The sequence below is a fragment of the Ambystoma mexicanum genome, chromosome 1q (genome assembly GCF_040938575.1).
Source record: "Ambystoma mexicanum isolate Mex_15411 chromosome 1q, UKY_AmexF1_1, whole genome shotgun sequence".
Classification (NCBI taxonomy): domain Eukaryota; kingdom Metazoa; phylum Chordata; class Amphibia; order Caudata; family Ambystomatidae; genus Ambystoma; species Ambystoma mexicanum.
Genome location: NC_090922.1, coordinates 1,547,955,958 through 1,547,978,388, shown reverse-complemented (window position 1 = coordinate 1,547,978,388; position 22,431 = coordinate 1,547,955,958). Strand labels below are relative to the sequence as shown.

The 22,431-nt window shown below is 47.5% G+C and overlaps 1 protein-coding gene across 1 annotated transcript in view; it reads left to right on the top strand.

The window, feature by feature from the left end:
- LOC138551897 (zinc finger protein 268-like) overlaps positions 1–22,431 on the top strand; it is a 140,466-nt gene that overhangs the window by 74,475 nt on the left and 43,560 nt on the right. The window lies entirely within an intron of this gene.

The window sequence follows — 22,431 nt, the reverse complement described above, 5'->3', positions numbered from 1 at the left end:
CGTTAAGTGTTTAACGGCGCCGTCGGCGCCGTTAACCCTTGACGCCTGATTACCATTTTAACGGCTGCTTTTAGCAGGCGTTAAAATGCAAGGCGCTAACCCGCCTTGTTGCTAATTACGGCACCGTAAATTACGGTGCCGTAATTAGCGCCTTCCCCACTCCCATTATGCCCTATGGGGCAAAAATGGGAATGGGAAGGGTAAATGGGGAATGGGGATTTACCGCCCCACTCACCTTGGAATGGGGCTGTAAATCCGCCATCCACCATGGTGTAAACAGAGTTTACACCATGGTGGTAAAGTAGGGAACTTACCACCTGGGTTGTAATGAGACCCCAGGTGTGAGAAGGGTGCAAAGACTGGAGGGGGGTATCTGAACTCCCGCCATCTATAGAAGTACAGTAGAAGTACAGAGCACCCCAGCCATGGTTCTCTATAGGGTAGCTATGGATGAGCAACTAAAGCCTAAGCTCTCAGGAGGTGATGCAGGCTGATCTTATGTACAGTTTAGTCCCCAAGCCCCCCACAAAGTAATGTCCACACACTATGTTATGTGCTAACACAGTTCTTTATCTAAATTCTAATATGACAAATATATACAATGGGCCTCATTCCGACCCTGGCGTTAACCAAGGCGCTATCAGCGCCTTGGTTGACGCTGTTATTTTTCCGACTCCGCCATGGTGAATGCGGAATTACCGCCCCATTCCAAGGTTGGCGGGGTCGGTAATTCCCCATTCACCAAGGGCCCTTCCCCATTCCCATTTTTGCCCCATAGGGCTCAATGGGAATGGGGAAGCGCTAATTACGGCACCGTAAATTACGGTGCCGTAATTAGCTCCTAGGTCCCTTTGCGGGTTGTTTTTTTAACGCCTGCAAAAAGCAGGCGTTAAAGTACCAACCCGCAAAGGGAACTCGGAATAGGGCGGTAAGGGTTTAACGGCACCAGTCTCGTTAACGGTGATCGTTAACCCTTACCGCCCTACTCGGAATGACCCCCAATGTCTATGTGTTATCACACTTAGGGGGTAATTCATAGAAATCGGCGCACAAAAAAACCCATTTCGGCGCAAAGTGTATTCATGGATTTATACATCCATAAGCAGCCGTGGCGCAGAGTGGCGCAGCGACCCTGCAGCAGCCCCAGTTACGCCCCCAACCCCGCCCCGTGCAGCAAAAACATTGCACAAATCCAGTACATGGCGCAAAGGCCAGTGGACCAGCATACAGCCCCCAACCACGAAAACACGTGATTGGCCTGGCGCGAGCGGGATACGTGTATTCTGAGGGGTGCGTGTGAAGTTTTACACGTGATTTGGCAGTGTGTTCCCTCCTGGGTGTGCCCCCCCTCCCCATACCCCTCAGGCAGGCAACACCACAGGGGACCACCCCACACCGCTGGGCATGCCCCGCAGGCAGCCCATCACCCCAGTCCATAGCCTACAGGCAGCCCATCACCCCTTGCATGCCCCACAGGCAGGCCACATGGCACCATGCACTTGATAGCCCCGTCTTATGTCCTCCCCCCCAGTGACAGACACCTGCCAGCAGGCCCTGACTCATGTCCCCACCCCACCCCCAGTGACGGGCACCTGCCAGCAGGCCCCCAACTTATGTCCCCACCCAACACATCATCACAATCCAGATCCATGGCCCTTATGGCCACCCAAATTCCACCCCACGCCACCCCAGTCCAAACACCCAACCAAGCATTCCATCCACTCCACATTGAATTCCCCATGTCATGATAGATCCCAAATAACCAGTATGCGCATGATTATAAGTCTGTCAGACCCACACAATGGCGACACTTGCATGAGAAAACCCACATTGTGAAATGCACAAAACCAATGAGAGAAGACCACACAAATGAAGTTAAAAATAAAAATGTATTATATACAAAAATGAATGAATGAAACGAAATGACACAAGAAATAAATGATAAATAAAAGGAGGTCCGAAATGAAGGAAAAAATATAAATGTTGAAATCAATAGAATGCAAAGAAAAATGTCCATAACATCAAATCCAAAGTCAAAATAAAAACAAAACCATTCCTCCATGGTAAAAATAAATATGTAAAATCAGGTCCATAACTATATACAATGTAATAATTAAGGTTCCATGTGCCCAACAATCCAAAGGAAACCTAAGAAAAAACCTACCTAATAAATAACTTTACAAAAAGGCGGGGCATAGTCCATGCGCCCCAAAGGAAAAAATAAATAAAGGAAAGCTACAACTACATAACTATTTACAAAGGGGGCAGGCTAGTCCCACGGCTCACTGTTTGTTGTTCCGGGCAAGGACATCATCGAACTCCACGTCGATGTTCCAGAGGCGGGCCTGTTCCCTGGCCTCGAGGTCTCGCAGGGATGCAGCCATGGAATCCCTCAACTCCCTGCGAGTTTCCTCGAGGCCCTCCACCCGTCTCAACGCCCGGTGCATGGAGTTCTCTGCACTGACTATCCTGAGCCGTCCCCTCTCCGCCCGTTGCCTCTCCGCATCTATTTGCCAGCCCAACCGCTGCCACACGGAAGACACTCCCAGTCCGGGGTCCTCCTGCCCCTCGGCCGATGCCTGCCCCCGGGGTGTTGATGGCCCCGAGCCATGATGCCTCCCACGCTTAGCCTGCTGCTGCCTCCGACCCAACTGCCTCTGCCACCACCACGGCATCCGGGCTGATGGAATCCCCTGGCGCCCTCGTGCAGGTGCCCTGCCCGATGGTGCCAGCACATCCTCCATCCGCTGGGGTCCAGTTAGTGGGGTGGCCACCCCTGCTGGACCTCCGACTCCCGACTGCGGCAGGGATGGGATCTCCACCTGGCTGGCTGCGTTGGTTGGGGCAGATCCACAGGGGGCCCTGGTGGCATCTGGGCCGGAAGATGGCACAGAGAATGACTGGCGTATATTGTGCACAGAGGAGGAGAGGGCCGCAAGACTGGCCGACACATGGAGGAAACCCCCGACCATGGACCCTCCCAAATGGGCCACATTGGCACACAGCTCTTCGTGATGATGTGCGTGCTCCCCCCAGGAAGCACGCACGTAATCGCGAATGTCACGTGTGCGCAACGTGACACCAATCAGGACGGACTCCATCCGGTCACGGGTCCCCTCGTCCGCAGGTGGAGGAGTGCCAAATGACGTGGACCCCCCCCCTACCTGCAGACGGCCTGGGACGGGGCATCCCTGCTGGTGCATGGTGATGCAGTCACAGTGTCAGGGACAGAGACATGCACAGGCACCTCCACGGCGACCTGTGCTGCCTCCTGCCCCTGCCCCTGGACTGCACACCAGGCCCCATGTGCGGCTCTGTAGCGACCTCCTCCTCTATACACACCACTGACCTGGATGGCTCTGCACCGTCTTCTGCCGTTGCAAGCCCCTGTGGGGGCTCATCCGCCCCTTCCGTTACAGCCGTAGTGGCAGACGCTCCCAGATGATGGAATTACCTTGGAGGGTGACAGGGCCTTGCGTTGCCGGCCGGTGGAGGCATCCCTGCCGCTCTCCTCCACAGCGCTGTCTCCGCCCTCTTCTTCACTCGCCGCTGTTTAAAGGGAGACATTGAACACAAGCATCAGGGTACTGTATAATAGTCCCCTAGACACAAAGCAATAGCACATGAGTGGCAATGTCAAATGTCACTTCCATCATGTCTCCCAACAACACATGGGTCAGTGCAGGCAACACACATGCAGGAACCGGCATGCATGGTACATGCAACAGACATTTGCATCCATGTCCACAGCAGCGTACACACATCCAATGGTGGGCTGTAACTCATATGCATAATGGGACATGCTGATCACATGCACACGCATCCCCGGAGGGTCATGCATCTGTCCCTGTACACCCACAGACACAGTGGATACAAGCATGACTAGGCTGTATCAGTGAATCAACACATCGTCACAGACATGTGTCATGCATCCATTGCGCACACACTACTCAGACACACAGACATGTACATCATGCATGTCCATGACAGCAGCACACATATCTCATACCCCAAACATGTCAAAGTATAGACACAGGCATGCATACATGTGTGCGTTCCGCATGCTGCTCCGCATGATGCATTGTAACACATACACCATCCATGTGGGTCACGCCTGACTGGACTCACATACAGCACCATCATGTCCCTGCACACACACTGCAACATGCCCTTTTTTAAATGGGAATGCATGGCCACTTACCACTTGACTCCTGACGGGCCTACATCCTGAGGATCTGGTGGTGAAGCACCGGGCGAATGTGGTCCAGGACCCTCATCTGATCGGTGGTAATCTGGAATCGGCACCCCACTGCATCCGCTGCCTCCAAGAGGTGCCAGGTCCTCTTGAGGGTCCTGGACTTGTAGTCCTCCCAGCGCTTCTGGACATGTTTGATGTCGTGGGGTGCCACCCCCTCCGTGTTGATGGCACCCACTATGTCCTTCCAGATCCTCTTCCATCCTTCCTTGTCGGTGCGCGATGGTGTGAAGGATTTGGAACCAGAGGAAACTCTGCCTCTACAATCTGGTTAATGGGTCTCATGTCCAGAATTAAATGCCACAACCCCTCTTTTGATTTTTGTTTCAGATACACTGCGGTATTACATGGTGACTCTGACGTCACCAAAATGCCTTGTTCCATCATTTTAATGTTGAAGAATGTTTGTACTGCACACTATCACCACTGGAGTGGTGCCCTGGTTCTCTGCTGGATCTGAAACAAAAGGGGGGTAGGTTAGGGCGTGTTAGTAGGACAATGTTTGGAGAAGAGCAAGGGAGCTGTGAAGTACTGTAGGCAGCTTCAGTTTGGTTAACAGCATTCGCCGTGCTTATAGGTGTGGTATTCAGTTCTGAGTCTGTTGTGTGCTGTTGTGTGAGGGTCTGTGTGGTGTGTTTTTTGTTGCAGTGTGGTGAAGTGTGTGCAGGTTGCTGCAGTTTTAAGAGGTGTGGTTGTGTTTAGTTAGAGTGTGAGAGGTGTGTGAGGAGTGGTGAGGTCTTTAGAAGTTTTGTGGGGATGGTTAGTAGCCTTGTTGTTAGGAGAAATGCATACTCCTATTGTGTGTCTTTCGGGATTTAGAGGAGGTTGTCTTCCTTTCAGTGATTAAGTTTCAGCATGATAAGGCTGTCTCATCTCTCTGTCGTTATGTTACGTTAGCTAGTCTTTGTGTTTCTATCTTTGTATTTGGCCAACCCTACATCCCAATTTGTTGTTGGTGCAAACTAGTCCTTTCGGATCGATTTACTTGCAACCTATGCCCGCACCCTATGCTCTTTCTGAGTGGGTAAGGTTGGAGGTAGTCCCTTTGTGTTATGCATGTTTGCTATTTGTCTGTCCTCATGGGGTTGTTGCTTGTGTTCTGTAGCATCTTCTCTCTCGTTTCTTGTAGGAGTTCCTCTTAGTCAGTCCTAGGTGTAGGTATAGGTCATGGCTGATATAGGGCCTCATCAGGACTTTGGCGGTAACCCTTAAATCCGGCGGTCGCGCTATTACCGCCGGATTTAAGGATTTCGCCCCAGCTTTGAGCTGGGGCAAATCCGCCGAAAATTTGTGCTATTACCGCCGGCGGGAAATCAGCCGGCGGTAAGAGCGCTAACATTCCCCATTGAGCCCAATGGGAAATGGGACATTCCTGAATGGGCTCAATGGGGAATTACTTTACCGCTGAAAACCTGATCCGGCGCTATTAGCGCCGGGGAGTTCGGCGGTAGGGCTAATACCGCCGGCGGTACTGCCAAAGTCGTGATGAAGCCCATGGTCTTAAAAAGGCCCTGGTCTGCCTCTCGAGACATATTATACTGCCTTGCTTGAGGTAACATTGCTCCTGGTTACAACTTAATCTTACCTTCTCCACCCCCTTCAACAGGCCTACGTCTTAGGTGCCCGTAGTCCATAAAGAGGTTGGCACTGTTTCCATGTCTTCATCAAAAAATGTGGGAAACTGCTGCACTATCACCATTCGCTGTGGGATTTCCCTTCTTTCTATCTTGATCCAATAAGTAATGCTCATTTCGAACACCACTTCATCATCTGATGGATAGTCTTTAAACATATCTTTGTCAGTGGCATCAGTCAGTCTGTACCCTTCCCCAATGGCAATCACTGTTCTCCAGGGCCTGCCCACATCATCAAATCCTTCGAGCATGGCCAATTCACCTTACACTATGGCTGCCTGCAATTCTAGGGGAAATAATATGTCCCCCCTCTTCGTCCATAGGTACCTGTGGCCTGAACAGAAATTCGTCATGCATTCTCATAATCTTGCCCACTAAACCGGGTAGCTATGTTTACAAAATGCATATCCCATAGTGAAAAACTTCCGGCTCTAACGGTGTTCCTCACAGAGCTATTTGTCCTGTGAATGCCATGATAAATGTGCCCACATTTAAATAATGTATTCCTGGTGTGGAACACACTATGCCTTTGTCAGTGAAAGAAATCATCATATTTAGCTTCGACATTAAATCTCGGCCCAAAATATTAACTGGTGTCTGCCTTGAATACAATAATGGGACAGAGATATCATACTCTCCTATAGAGAGTGGCAATTTCTCAGTGAAAGGAACTCTACTTGTAGCTCCAGAGAACCCTTGAGCATTCATGGCATTTCCTGACAATGAAAATGTTCACTCTCGTATACATGAGCGAGTTGCCCCAGTGTCTACTAAAAAAGAAAATGATATGACTCCTATGGTAACACCAACCCGTGGTTCCTCATGAGGATTTGGTGTCACGGATAGTACTGAACACATCAAGTCAACCTGTGAGCTGTCCTATGTGGGTAGATGCTTATTCCCGTACTGGTAAAAGGATTCCCTCCCACTACAGTGACACCCCCTACTCTAGGAGTCAATAACTGTCCTGTGTTTGCACTCTGCTGTATCTGCATGGGTGTGTGCTGCGACTGCCCTTGCAGTGGATTCAATGGTGCGTGCTGTGGTTGTACAGCCTGTTGCATTTGCTGTACTTTTGCTTGATACACTGATCTTGGGCGAACCCATCCCTACTTCGTGGGCTATATGCTGGAGGATAAGCTGTCCTCCCTCTTGAGAATTGCCCATTGTGTACATAACCTTGGCTCCAAGATGTTTGCACAATGTGCCCTGTAATTCCACATGTCCAACACACAGGAGGGAGTCTTCTAATTTGCCCTCCCTGCATGCCTTGAGTATCATTCTGCATATTCTGAAAACCAGCATGGTTATTCTGAAAGCCTCCTTGATTATTCTGAATGCCTCCTCTTCCTCGGAAACCTGTTCCCCTGCCTCTCAGCATGAAACTATTCCCTGCTTGATCCAATTGTCTTTGATTATTCGCCTGTGGCCCACCTGCTACTTGCTGTGTCCCCAGCCCCTCTCTGTTTGTCAACATCACTCCTTCTATAGCATTTTTTGACAATTTCTTCTGAACTTACTTGGCTTCCTCAAGTTTTCTAGCATCTTCCCTCTTCCGATTTTTCTCATTCAACAATCTGCAATAGTGCGCAATGGTCAGCTGTATTTCTGCCCACAGTTTTGCTTCCTGCTCTGGTAGTCTCTGACACAGACTATGATAGATTACAGGTATTGATTTCCCACAAGGCTATTGAGTTTCTAAAGACCACCGTACCTTAAAATTCTGAATATAAGCAAGTAGGTCTTTCGCCTTCCTGCATCTTACATGCCATAATTGCACCCCTATCCGATGCATCAGGATATTGTACTCTAAGCACTTTCCAGACTATCACTCTGCAATCATTAAACAGTGCTCCATCAAGCGTTGTGTTCTGTGCTGTGATGCTTGAGTATCCTGCTCTCGTCCAAATGTCGTCAGCCGTTTCCTCAGGGATAGTTGCTAGAAGACCCTTAATATCCCCTATAGCTAAAGTATTTCCTCGTCTCATTCTTTCTAATTCATTAATTCATTTCCCTTCCCCTGCTGTCAAGCTAGGCTATTTGCATAATAAATTATCTTTATCCATTTGGATATACTGCTTCTGGCCCATCCTTTCTCTAACAAATGGAATAGCAAAATCCTAAAATTGCAATCGGCTCCCATTGTCTGTCTATCTATAGTAGGGACAATGGTTCCTGATTGCCTTCTTCCTGGTAATGACCTCAGTCTGCTCACATATGGAAGTGATTCCCCCCTCTCACTATGAGATCCCCTTTTCAGTCTCTCTGGGAATGCCATAGGCTCTGCCATACTTTCTTCAGGTTGGTACAAATCTGACCATCTTACTTCCTTATCTGTCTTGAAACATCCCTCAGGACCGCATGCACTGACACCCTTCTCACGGAAGATTTCCCTGTCTTCGTCTGACATGTCGTGTCCCCAAATAGTATGGCTATCATCTTTCTCGTCTCTGTTTAGAGTGAGCCTGTCCAAAGATAAGGCTCGATGCTTGAGACTAAACAAGCTTCCTTTCTTGCCTCGTGACTGGGCAATTTCAGATCAAACTTCTTTCCCTCTGTTCCTTAATTCACCTTTTGTCCTTATCTCCTGATAAGCTTTTTCGATTCTGTCTCTGATGTTTCCTATCATAAAATTCTCCTCTAGGTCTACCCTGAAGGGTCCTGATATTGCTTCTCTTGGGAGAAACTCCTCTATGTCTCCCCATAATACTACTGGACTTGGTTCCATTAGCTCTTTCTTGATGCGATCAATATCACGTGCCTTCTGCCTTCTCTTTCATTTCATTTCCTCATCAAATTCCGTTTGTTTCTTTGCTTCCCCTCTAACCCTTTGCCCTTCCTTTTTTTTCGATTCTCTCCTTTCATTTGCCCTAAGCACCTCTTCGTCCCTTTGTCTTTGCATTCTTTTATTTTCTCTTAATTTCTGTTTTTCCTCTTTGTCCCTAATCTATCCCATTCTTCGATTGCTCTTTGTCTACTGTCATGTTTTCTTTGCTCTTCTGCTCTTTCTTCCTTTCTTAACTGTTCTTCCTGATACATTGGTTCTCGTCTTTGTCTACTCTTTCTTTTATACTCGTCTTCCTTCATTCGTTTTTCTCATTTCCTGTCTTTTTTATTCTGATCATCTTGATCTTCCTCTTGCCTGACTTCCTCGATGCTATTCTCATTAAGTTTGAGCAATATCTGACCACCCATCCATTCGCTTTGTATAAGCGCTATGTCATCAGCTTTGATTTTTGTCCTTTCCATCTCTTAATTCCCCATTCTATGTCTAGGGTCACACTCGGCCGTTCACTTTTCGCTTTGTCCTGGAAGTATTTAGAGATCACTTGCCTTTCTGGAGTGCTGCTATAAGCTGCTATAAGCAGGCGGTTCATGCATCAGATTACTATATCCTGTCGCTGCTTTTAATTCCCTTAATGGATACAATCCATCTTTTGCAATATCGCCATTTACTTCAGGCGCGGTAGGGGGAGCAGACTGCTCAACAACCCCCTCTTTACACTGCTTAAGTATCCAGTCTTCAGGCGGGGGGTCTTCCCGTTCCTCCAGGTACATCTTCCAAAGCTCTAAGCTGGCTAACCTTTTCTGCAATTTCTTTCCCCTATATGCAGCGTGCAAATATGTGGTCATGTGCTGCAAAACCACTTTTGACAGTGATCCCACTTGTGGCCATGGCATGAACATTTTATCTGCTGTGCCCTTAACCCATTCTGCACTATAGTGCTTAAGCTTGGGTGCGTGTTTTGCCAGTTGCTTACATAGGTGCATAAGTGATGTGTCATCCCCCATCATGACAAGTACCATTCGACTGTCGATACTTACCGTTATTTTACACAAAAACGCTTTTCAGAAGAACAATAAAATAAGAGCGTGCACCAATCGTCACTGCTCCAAACCTCTATGTCCAACTTTACTTCAGTATACCTATTCAGTCGATACCATCAACGACTAAATAAATAAATAATTTACTCTCAACCTCTTAACACAACCCATTACTGTGCCTGAGAATAAAAGGGAGTGTGGCATGGTCTTATGTTTTGGTTTCGGTGTAGCTCGAACCACAGTCTATTTCCATATGACCATGTGACCGGAGAGCATGTTTTCGAGCTTTTCGTTGCATAAAATACTATTAAATGATGAACTCTCAGCACCTCCAGTGTTTTTCCATTTCACCTCAAACAGAAGTTTGTTTCTTTCTCACGTTCATGTAGCTTCTTGACAGACAACTAGGCTATCGGTGGCCTCGACTCTTGGTGCTGGGACAGCCAGCCTTTTTGGATTCTCTTTCACCATCAGCTATATTCAACTGTGCCACACTTCAAGCCTTTTCCATGCATTGTGAAACATCCAGATTCTATACATTCCTATGAGTATACAATGGCACATCACACAATCTATTCACTAGTTAGCCAGCCTCAGGGTGACTTAGTCTACTTGCGTTACAGCTTCTGTACATTTTCTTCAGTGTTTCTTCACATGAGCATCTTCATTTTGATCGTAAAATGTTGCTTTACTTTGACTCCTCATTCTCAGATCTTATAGAATGTCTATATTCTTTCTTCATTTGTGTCTTTTCTGGGTGCATCAGCTCTGTTTTGTGTGATGTCACCTGTCTTTTTTCTCATTCATTTTCATGCTTCTTTCGGGACTCTTTCCAGAGGACCGTTATTTCTTCGTGAATGTATATAGGGTTTTCTTAATGGATACCTTGTCTCAAGGATTCTTTGCGGTATAGGCACCCTCACTGGTAATGCGCATGTTGCAATTTCCGGTTCCCAGCATATAGGCAACTTGGGGGCATAGCTTTTAGCAGGGGTATTTGACTCCTCCTCTACACTTTAATGAAATACCCATGGGCTGCCTAAACCTAACTTGAAAGCATAATATTCCGAGACGTGAAAATCCAGTTATTCAAGTCCACCAAGATGAGAGACGCAAAATGTTTGCTGGAAGCGTCCAGGATCGTAATGGCCTGTACTTGGATGGAATGGTTGGATCCCCTTTTTTAAAAATAGGAATAATTTAGGGCGGAAATATTTTCTGTGTTACCTGTGCACCAGATGTTTGGTTTTGCTGCTCCAAGTTGGTTCCAGGAAGATTGCAGCACTGTGCCTTTAATTCCAACTACCAGCTACATAAACTCACGCCTGCGTGAAGTGCGGGTGCAAAGTGAGAGCGGAAAGTGTTTCCGTGTTTTGGGAGTTTGGGGACTGGTGCTGTTTCAACACTGGAGCGATAACGGTGAGCAGTCTAGGAACACAGTGGGGATCATTACAACATTCGGCACTGTTGTTTCTGGACCGGCAAAGCACAAGTCTGCCCGGCAGGTCTGACTTGCCGGGTGGAACGGCACCCGCCTGCAGACTTTCACAGAAGCACCGGCACCATTATTAATGGTGCCGGTGCTTCCAAGGTCTCCACTCCCATAGAGTCCTATGGCACTCTATGGGACTGGGGATCAACTTTTTACTGGCGCCTAATTTACTGGACCGCCAAGGTTGTAATGCCCTGGTGTTTCCAGCAAGTCAGGCGCCAGTAAATCATTACGGTTGGGAGGCTACCTGCTGGTTTTACCAACACGGTGCAGGCCAATCTTTTTAATCATCAAAGTTTTATTAACATTGAAACTCCTGAATATATGCTTGAGAGCTGACTGATTCTGGCAATTCAATGAAGAGTAACTCGGTTGAAGCAGTAAAGTTACTTTGAGATCAGCTTGACCGGGCTGCAAAGGAATTGTGTGGATGTGTTGTTTCTGGTGAAAGAAACTCATGAGAAATTGACCATGCGTTGGATGGACGCGGACATTGATGTGAACTACTAAGTAGGGGAGTTTGAAGCACATTTTGGGAGATGTGTGGGTAAACGTGGGTATATATGAGAGGACTATATTTGCTACTATTGCAGATGTCGGCATTTTTTGGTAATCAGACAATTGCAAATGTTGATGACAAACTTTTTATAGTACTTTTTAGGCAGAATGCTTGCTACAAAAAGAAAATATCAATTAAAGAGTGCCACCAGAGCACTGTGCAGCCAGAGCACTGTGCAGCCAGAGGACTGCGCAGCCAGAGCACGGTGCCGCCAGAGCACGGTGCCGCCAGAGCACGGTGCCGCCGGAGCACGGTGCCGCCGGAGCACGGTGCAGCCAGAGTACGGTGCCGCCAGTGCACTGTGCCGCCAGAGGACTGTGCCGCCAGAGCACTGTGCCGCCAGAGTACTTTGCAGCCAGAGCACGGTGCCGCCGGAGCACGGTGCCGCCGGAGCACGGTACCGCCGGAGCACGGTACCGCCGGAGCACTGTGCAGCCGGAGCACGGTGCCGCCAGTGCACGGTGCCGCCAGAGCACGGTGCCGCCAGAGCACTGTGCACCCAGAGCACGGTGCCGCCAGAGCACTGTGCAGTCGGACATTGACTATCAGTGTAGGGAAGACACTCAGTAATAAAATCAAAAGCAAATTGCAATCCAAGGGGGCAGCTGTGGCCTTAATACAACCTGTGTGCAAAAAAAGAGGCAAACCATAGGCCGAGGAGAAATCACTGACCTTTTAGAACCGACTATACATAAATCTTCTCCTCTCACCTTTACGAATACGCCCCTAATTGCATGTCACCATCGGAAGCTCTGACATTAATAGAACATCAGAATTGGAGCCGATAGATAACAATTCGCTCTTAAACTTTTATTTGAGTCTGAGGCGCGATACAATCATAAAAAATACAATAGCCCCATTAGAAATGACTGTGAATCCTATTGAGCTTACTACTATGGACATCCAGACTCAGCCAGATCGCCGGATTTAGTTAAAATGGCAGCATGGAGGGGTCACCATTCTCCACTGCAGGTTCATCGGGTGAAGATGATGACAAGGAACCTGAACATTTAAGAATTGTAAAAGCATTGCTCACGTTGTGTTAATCAATGTATAGAGAACAGCAGTCACTCAAAGAGGGCCTCATTAAATTGGTTGATGTGATTTTGTGTAATACAAAATGGCTACAGTTATTTACAGCTATTGAAGGCTGACCAAATAGGGGATGAAAGAAAGAAACTGAATAGCAACAAAAGTGATTTCTCTTATGCAGTATGTAGGGAAAATGACTATTTTAAAATTACACAAGGATATGTCAATATCCCGTGTGGCTATTGCTGAGGAGGAGAGTCAGAGAATTACTAAAGATTCCCAGGCAGGGAAAGGAAAGAAATGTTTGAGTAAAAATAAATCATGTAAAAATAAGATGTAGGAATGAGTGCTGAAAGATATCTCAGACTTTAACTGAAATATCCTCAAAGGCTGTACAATGTAAAGAAACACACAGAAATCCAATTGGTTGAACAAAAATTCAAACTAATAAATAAATAAAAGGGAAAATAAGAGTAGGCAGCAGGGTCCTTTGGTAGCATGGTTAAAGAATAAAGCATGTACCCGAATAGACACTAATCAGGGAGGCGATCTCAACAAATAGATGAAAAGAAACAGCACGAAGATGAAAAGGAGTCGCTAGATTGCACGGAGGATGAATAAGATTGCACAGAGGATGAATAAGATTGCACGGAGGATGAATAAGATTGCACGGAGGATGAATAAGATTGCACGGAGGATGAATAAGATTGCACAGAGGATGAATAAGATTGCACGGAGTATGAATAAGATTGCACGGAGGATGAATAAGATTGCACGGAGGATGAATAAGAATATGATTGCACGGGGGATGAATAAGATTGCACAGAGGATGAATAAGATTGCACAGAGGATGAATAAGATTGCACAGAGGATGAATAAGATTGCACAGAGGATGAATAAGATTGCACGGAGGATGAATAAGAATAAGATTGCACGGAGGATGAATAAGATTGCACAGAGGATGAATAAGATTGCACGGAGGATGAATAAGATTGCACAGAGTATGAATAATATTGCACGGAGGATGAATAAGATTGCACAGAGTATGAATAAGATTGCACAGAGGATGAATAAGATTGCACAGAGGATGAATAAGATTGCACGGAGGATGAATAAGAATAAGATTGCACGGGGGATGAATAAGATTGCACGGAGGATGAATAAGATTGCACAGAGGATGAATAAGATTGCACGGAGGATGAATAAGATTGCACGGAGGATGAATAAGAATAAGATTGCATGGAGGATGAATAAGATTGCACGGAGGATGAATAAGATTGCACGGAGGATGAATAAGAATAAGATTGCACGGAGGATGAATAAGATTGCACGGAGGATGAATAAGAATAAGATTGTACGGAGGATGAATAAGATTGCACGGAGGATGAATAAGATTGCACGGAGGATGAATAAGAATAAGATTGCACGGGGGATGAATAAGATTGCACGGAGGATGAATAAGATTGCACAGAGGATGAATAAGATTGCACGGAGGATGAATAAGATTGCACGGAGGATGAATAAGATTGCACGGAGGATGAATAAGATTGCACGGAGGATGAATAAGAATAAGATTGCACGGAGGATGAATAAGATTGCACGGAGGATGAATAAGATTGCACAGAGGATGAATAAGATTGCACAGAGTATGAATAATATTGCACAGAGGATGAATAAGATTGCACGGAGGATGAATAAGATTGCACAGAGGATGAATAAGATTGCACAGAGAATGAATAAGATTGCACAGAGTATAAATAAGATTGCACAGAGGATGAATAAGATTGCACGGAGGATGAATAAGATTGCACAGAGGATGAATAAGATTGCACGGAGGATGAATACGATTGCACGGAGGATGAATAAGAATAAGATTGCAGAGGATGAATAAGATTGCACGGAGGATGAATAAGATTGCACAGAGTATGAATAATATTGCACAGAGGATGAATAAGATTGCACAGAGGATGAATAAGATTGCACAGAGGATGAATAAGATTGCACAAGGGATGAATAAGATTGCACAGAGTATGAATAAGATTGCACAGAGGATGAATAAGATTGCACGGAGGATGAATAATATTGCACAGAGGATGAATAAGATTGCACAGAGTATGAATAATATTGCACAGAGGATGAATAAGATTGCACGGAGGATGAATAAGATTGCACAGAGTATGAATAAGATTGCACAGAGGATGAATAAGATTGCACAGAGAATGAATAAGATTGCACAGAGTATAAATAAGATTGCACAGAGGATGAATAAGATTGCACGGAGGATGAATAAGATTGCACAGAGGATGAATAAGATTGCACAGAGGATGAATAAGATTGCACGGAGGATGAATACGATTGCACGGAGGATGAATAAGAATAAGATTGCAGAGGATGAATAAGATTGCACAGAGTATGAATAATATTGCACAGAGGATGAATAAGATTGCACAGAGGATGAATAAGATTGCACAGAGGATGAATAAGATTGCACAAGGGATGAATAAGATTGCACAGAGTATGAATAAGATTGCACAGAGGATGAATAAGATTGCACGGAGGATGAATAATATTGCACAGAGGATGAATAAGATTGCACAGAGGATGAATAAGATTGCACGGAGTATGAATAAGATTGCACAGAGGATGAATAATATTGCACAGAGGATGAATAAGATTGCACAGAGTATGAATAAGATTGCACAGAGTATGAATAAGATTGCACGGAGGATGAATAAGATTGCACGGAGGATGAATAATATTGCACAGAGTATGAATACGATTGCACGGAGGATGAATAATATTGCACAGAGGATGAATAAGATTGCACGGAGGAGGAATAAGATTGCACGGAGGATGAATAAGATTGCACAGAGGATGAATAAGATTGCGCAGAGGATGAATAATATTGCACAGAGGATGAATAAGATTGCACAGAGTATGAATAAGATTGCACAGAGTATGAATAAGATTGCACAGAGTAAGAATACACTGGGCCTCATTACGACCCAGGCGGTAACTTACCGCCTGGGTCGTACCCTTACCACCATGGTGTTTAAACAGTATTGAAACAGAGCTATCCGTATACTCGCTGCTTCACAGTTGTTCGCTGTAACTCTGTTTGGCGTCTCGCGTTCATTTGGATTCATTGGACTCGACCTTGGTTTTTGGAATTACGGACTTCTCTTGGAATACCCTATTTGCTACTGGTGATTTGGATGTACTTTGCTGATTGACCACGGACTGTTCTTTTGATTGCTTTTGGATTTCCCCTTTGCACCTTGTTCTTCTGGCTTCCGGATTTAGTCCTTCACGATTACCTGGATCTAGGTTTTGCAATCAGGTGGACCTAATACTGCACAGCTCTGTGGGCTCTGCCGCTGGTTGCTCCACATTGAGGGGCGCTGCCCACATGAGTCCTGGACCCCCAACAACAAAGGGTTAGCAGTATCATCCCTACCCTTTTCTGGTAAGCCCCTTCCACTTTGTTTCATACTGTTGTTAACTGTTTTGGCTTGGTACTTAATCAATAATTTCTTTACAGCGGATTGGGGTCTCCAGAGGTTTGTGGTTCCGGAGTATAACATTTCCCACCTGTGGCCTCAAGGGTTGCACAGGGAGTGAACTTGGGTTCTCTCTGTGTGACACTTGGGGACGGAGGTTTCTTCTGCCTACACGACACTCAAGTCACAACAGACTGTGAAGTCGCCTTGTCGTGTAGTCAATGGAGGGAAACACGGACGACCCCATGTCCGCCATGGTCCAGGCCATCACAGTGTTACGAGCGGATATGGCTGCTGCTACCACAGCCATTCATCAGCGCCTCAATAACATACAAAGGGCCTCATTACAACCCAGGCGGTAAGTTCCCTACTTTACCACCATGGTGTAAACTCTGTTTACACCATGGTGGATGGCGGATTTACCGCCCCATTCCAAGGTGAGTGGGGCGGTAAATCCCCATTTCCCATTTACCCTTCCCCATTCCCATTTTTGCCCCATAGGGCATAATGGGAGTGGGGAAGGCGCTAATTACGCCACCGTAAATTACGGTGGCGTAATTAGCACCATGGTCCCTTAGCGCTATGGATTTTAACGCCTGCAAAAAGCAGGCATTAAACTCACCATGGCGCAAAGGGACCTCGGAATCAGGCGTTAAGGATCGGCGCCGTTTACCGCGCTGTTAACCCCTTAACGCCTGACTCGTAATGAGGCCCACTGAATCTGCGTTTGATCCTCAAATCCTGCTTCTCTCGCACTGGAATGTCTGGAGAAAAAAACGAATCATTGAGGCTAGGCACAGACAATGCAGCGTGGAGTTCGATGGATTGCAGATGGCAAGGGAGATCTGCGCAAGTCAACTGTGATGATAGCAGTGGACTCCATTGGCGAGGAGTTGACAATACGTGGCTCCACCTCTTTTGCCCCATCCGCAATCACTGACAGATTTGGCACCCCATCCCCATTGTCACCCCCTTGTGAAGCAGGGAATGGAGAAGTTAATGTTTCCCCAGGGGGATTGGAGAGGCGAGCTCTGCTAACAATTCCGCCACTTGAGAAGAATGGTTGTTCAGTTTCCAATTAGCTTTATTGTTTAGAGAGGCTTGAATGAGCGCAATGGCCTGCGATAACCTTAGGGCCCACATGGAGCTTGACATTGTCTTGGGAGTTTCAACCCCTTCATTTCCCTTAGGGTTGTGCAGCAAATGACTCATAGGCACTTGGGAATTCTTCCTGAATGAGGAAGATCGCCTCGAGCCTCTCATTCTCCAATGGAACTATCGAATTAGTATCGGCCCTCGATGATGTATTGGAGGGCGGGGGTACTCATTTCAATAGATGTGATGCATTTGGGGATTGAAAGCCCAGTCCCTTTCCTTCCATTGGGGGGACTGGAACAGACTCTTTTGCCACTGGGCTTCCCAAAATGTCCCCTCCTTCAGGGTTCTGAGGTAATTGTGGAAAGGCAGCCCCCCCCACCCCTCCACACCTAGCATCTCCTCATCGGTAATATCTAGGTGGGAAGTCATTGATGTTTTAAGTAGTTCAAAGAGTGTTGCCTTGTTAAAATCTGTATGGGACGATAGGGTTTTGGGGGGCCAGTTGGGGGGACTCACCTCTCTGTCCGGGTGTGCGATGGAGGTGATGGCTTGATCATCTATTCGGGGTGTATGTCACGCCCCCATCCACATGCACAAGCCCTCCTATTGCATCCCGTAATTCCATCAATATACGGCAGAATCATAGTACACAACAAGTCTCCACACGCACCATTGCACATCCTCACCTTCAGGTTTGCCAACAAGGGGCTGGCCGAACTCCGCAGCGCTGGTTTATGCCTCACTCTCCATTCCTGCATTGGCGGTTGCCGTGGAGACGCGCCATGGGCATTCCGCGTCTCCGCTGCCGACGCTTGGATGTTCTTCCTCCACGCGGCCAATCGCGTGTGCGCCAATCACGTGTGTGAGTCACGTGATCACTGGAGCAAGCGTTCAAAAGCGACGCGCGAACTCCCATCCACGCTTCACAGCTGATCTTGGTTGGACTACGGACGCTGTTATCCTTGATCTTGGATTTTGCCTTTGGATTCCAACCCGCTTCCCCTTTTTTACCTCGCCTGGACCTGCTTCTTTCTGGTTTTGACCTCGGCTACTCCCACGGACTGCTTCTTGGACCGCTCCCCCTGGACACGACCATGGCTTTTCTCCTGGACTGCAATTGGATTATCCTTTGGTTTGAACTTTGCTCTCTGCATCACGTGCCATCTAGTTTGGCTCACAGTACCAGGTTCCGTATCAGGTGGTCATTCCATCCTTCAAGTGCTTTGCCAGGCTGCTACCTTGTTGTCAACCCTGCCGGCCCCTCAGACAGACACCCTACATCACATTCCAGACAACCACTCAGGGTAATCTCCTTGTAGATAAACATTTAGGATTGTGCACAGGGTGTAATTGTTATCTAACCCGCGTGTTTGCCTTACAGTGGTCAGGGGAAAACATCTTCCGGCATTCCTGGTACCGGCTGACGACATTCACCACCTGTGGCCTCAAGGGCTGCTCGGGCAGTATATTGACTGTTTGCTTGAGTGGAACTTGGGGACAGAGGTATCATCGCCTACACGACCATCAAGTCTTGACAGACTGTGAAGCCCTTCTGGTCGTTCAGGCGATGGAATCTGCTGCCGGGGATCCTGTGGCCGCTCTAATGCAAGTGGTTGCATCCCTTAGAATGTAAGTGGCGGCTGCCACAACCGCGATTCATCATCGCTTAGACACCATCCAGAGCAACCGCAACCCTTTACCGCCAGATGCCGAATTTGGGGATCCGGCACCGCCTACCCCGGGCACCTCTGCACTACTCACGCCACCTACTCCTGTGGTATTGCCCTCTCAGTTTCCTTTGGCATCCCCTGAGAAGTTCCAGGGGGACCCCAGAAAATACCGTACCTTTATCAATCAATGTAAGCTTCATTTCCTTTGTCGGCCCTTAGTCTTTCATGATTCCACCACAAAAGCCGCTTTTCTGCATTCCCATCTGTCCGGGGTTGCCGCTACTTGGGCTAATCCTTTCCTTGAAAACGATCACCCGGCCCTTTATGATTTCGACCTCCTGGTGAGTGAGTTGGCAAAAATATTTGACACCAGGTATAAAGCCCAGTCCCGGGACCTGGAGCTGCTAGAGCTATCCCAAGGCAGACAATCTTTGATAGAATACATCACACATTTCAACCAGTTGTCAGCTGAAACCTCATGGCCAGAAAACAAGAAAGCCGTGGTGTTCTACAAAGGTTTATGTAATGCTATGAAGGACGCCCTTTCTGTTGTACCTTCCCTTCCTGACACCTATTCTGATCTGGTAGACCTAGCCCTACAGGTAGACGCTCGGAAGTCTGAACGCCGGATGGAGTCAGGCCTTTCTGTAAAAACCTTGCCCTCTACCCCAGATGGTGCTGGTGAACCCATGCAAATAGGAGGTCTACGAAGCCCTATTACCCAAACCGAAAGAGAGCGTCGAAGAACCGACAATGCATGCTTCTATTGTGGCCTCAGTGGACATTTTGTCAAGGAGTGCCCTCGACGTCCAAAGAACAAGGCTTCGGGTTTTCAGAAAGCTCGCCTTTGAGTACAGGGGACAAGGCGAGCTCGGTTTATAACCCCAGGGTTCCTTCATTCGGTCCAATAAGGCCAGTAGTTGTTCAAGCGGTTCTTCAACCGGCCAGAGAGTGTTCACATGAAGTCCACATCGTCATTGATTCAGGAGCTACTGGTTGCTTCATCGACATATCATTGGCCAAGTCACTGAACCTTCCTCTGGTGACCAAGATACATCCCGAACCAGTCCAGACAGTGGACGGGTCCTCCCTCGTATCCGGTCCGATCAAGCAACAAACCGCCCAAATGGACGTGACCATCCAGGGCAACCATAAGGAACAACTGTCCTTTGATCTGATATCAACACCCCAGTTCGGGATAATCTTGGGTCTTCCCTGGTTGAAAAAACATAACCCTCTCATCGATTGGGGTACTGGTCAGGTTTCATTTGAATCTGAGGTATGCCAGCATTTTTGCCTACTGGACGACGATGTTCTCATCAGTCCCGCAAGGGCACTCGGGGGGCTACGCATAGTGGTTGAGAGTCCTCCTGAAGGGGCACACACAGTGGGAGCCACTGTGTCAGGGGTACCCCCGGAATACCACGATTTCCATTCGGTTTTTGACAAAGCCTCTGCCGAAGTATTACCACCCCACAGACCGTATGATTGTCCCATTGATCTGATCGATGGGGCAACGCTTCCCACGGGGCCCATATATTCGCTATCACCATCAGAAGAAATGGCCCTGAAGGAATACATATGTCATGCCCTTCAATTAGGTCACATCAGGCCTTCTTCTTCCCCTGTGGCTAGTCCCATATTCTTTGTTCCGAAGAAGGAGGGAGACCTCCGTCCATGTGTAGATTACAGACGCCTGAATGCGGTCACCATAAAAAACCGCTACCCTCTCCCACTCATATCGACCTTGCTAGACAAGCTGACCAATGCTTCTGTATATACCAAGTTGGATCTACGGGGAGCATACAATCTGGTCCGTATGCGCTCTGGTGATGAGTGGAAAACGGCTTTCTGCTCCCGTCAGGGGTTGTATGAGAATATGGTGATGCCTTTTGGCCTTTGCAATGCCCTCGCCACTTTCCAACGGTTCGTAAACGACATATTCAATGATATTCTGGACATATATGTCGTAGTATATCTAGATGACATACTAGTCTTTTCCCAAACTATGGCCGAGCATGTCCTTCATGTTAGGGAAGTACTCACACGACTCAGAAAACATTCCTTATATGCCAAACCCGAGAAATGCCTATTTCACACAGCCGAAGTCGAATTCCTGGGGTTTCATATATCCCCTGGGGGGCTGACTATGAACCAGTCCAAGGTCCAAGCTATCATAGACTGGCCGATCCCTGTCACTGTGAAACAACTGCAATCTTTCTTGGGGTTCGCTAACTTTTATCAGAGATTCATCGCGAATTTCTCTTCCATTGTGGCACCCCTAACCGCATTGACCAGTCCCGCGGTGTTGTTTGACTGGACCGCTACACATCAGGTAGCCTTTGATACCCTCAAAACCTCGTTCACCATGGCTCCTGTCTTGTAACACCCGGACCCAGAACTCCCGTATGTTGTGGAAGCAGATGCCTCTTCATTCGTTTGGGGGCCATCCTGTCCCAACCATGTCCCTCCACCGGAGCACTACACCCGGTGGCCTACCATTCCAGGAAATTCACACCGACCAAGACACACTATACGGTCACCGAAAAAGAGCTCCTAGCAATCAGGGATGCTTTGCTGGTCTGGAGACATCATCTCCTGGGAGAAAAGCACCAGACCACAGTCTACACTGACCACAAAAACCTACAGGACCTAGCGTCATTGAAATGTGTTAACAGTAGACAAGTTCGTTGGCATCTTTTCTTTTCTGCCTATGATTTCATTGTCAAGCATAGACCTGGGGCGATCCATGGAAAAGCTGACGCCCTGTCTCGTTCACCAGGGGGGGGTGCCCCTTCCTTCGTATCCCGAAATGCTTCTAGGCGAAGGCCATGTAGTTTGTGCTTGCACACCACCCCCACCTATGTTGACTGCTATTCGACAATGGGTTGCACAACATCCCCAGATACTAGCTGACTGGGATCCTGACATACAAGACGGCTTGCCTTTTGTTCAAGGGAAACTATTCCTACCCACCAATGATGCACGTAACCAGGCTTTGGAGTGGTCCCATAATGCTCTCATCAATGGTCACCCAGGTCAACGACGAACCCTGGAATTATTGAAACGCTGGTGCTGGTGGCCATCGATGCGACGAGATGTGGAGACTTATGTCAACACCTGCTCTATATGCGCACAGTGCAAAACACAGAGAGGCCGTCCATTGGGATTACTACAGCCCCTGCCCATACCCCCAAAACCTTGGCATACGGTGTCCATGGATTTGATAACAGAATTACCACGTATTCGGGGTTATGACACAGTTTGGGTAGTAGTGGGCTCATACACCAAAATGGCCCGCTTTATACCATGTAAAGGCATCCCCACCACTCCTTCCTTGGCTCGAATGTTCTTCAGGTCTGTTTT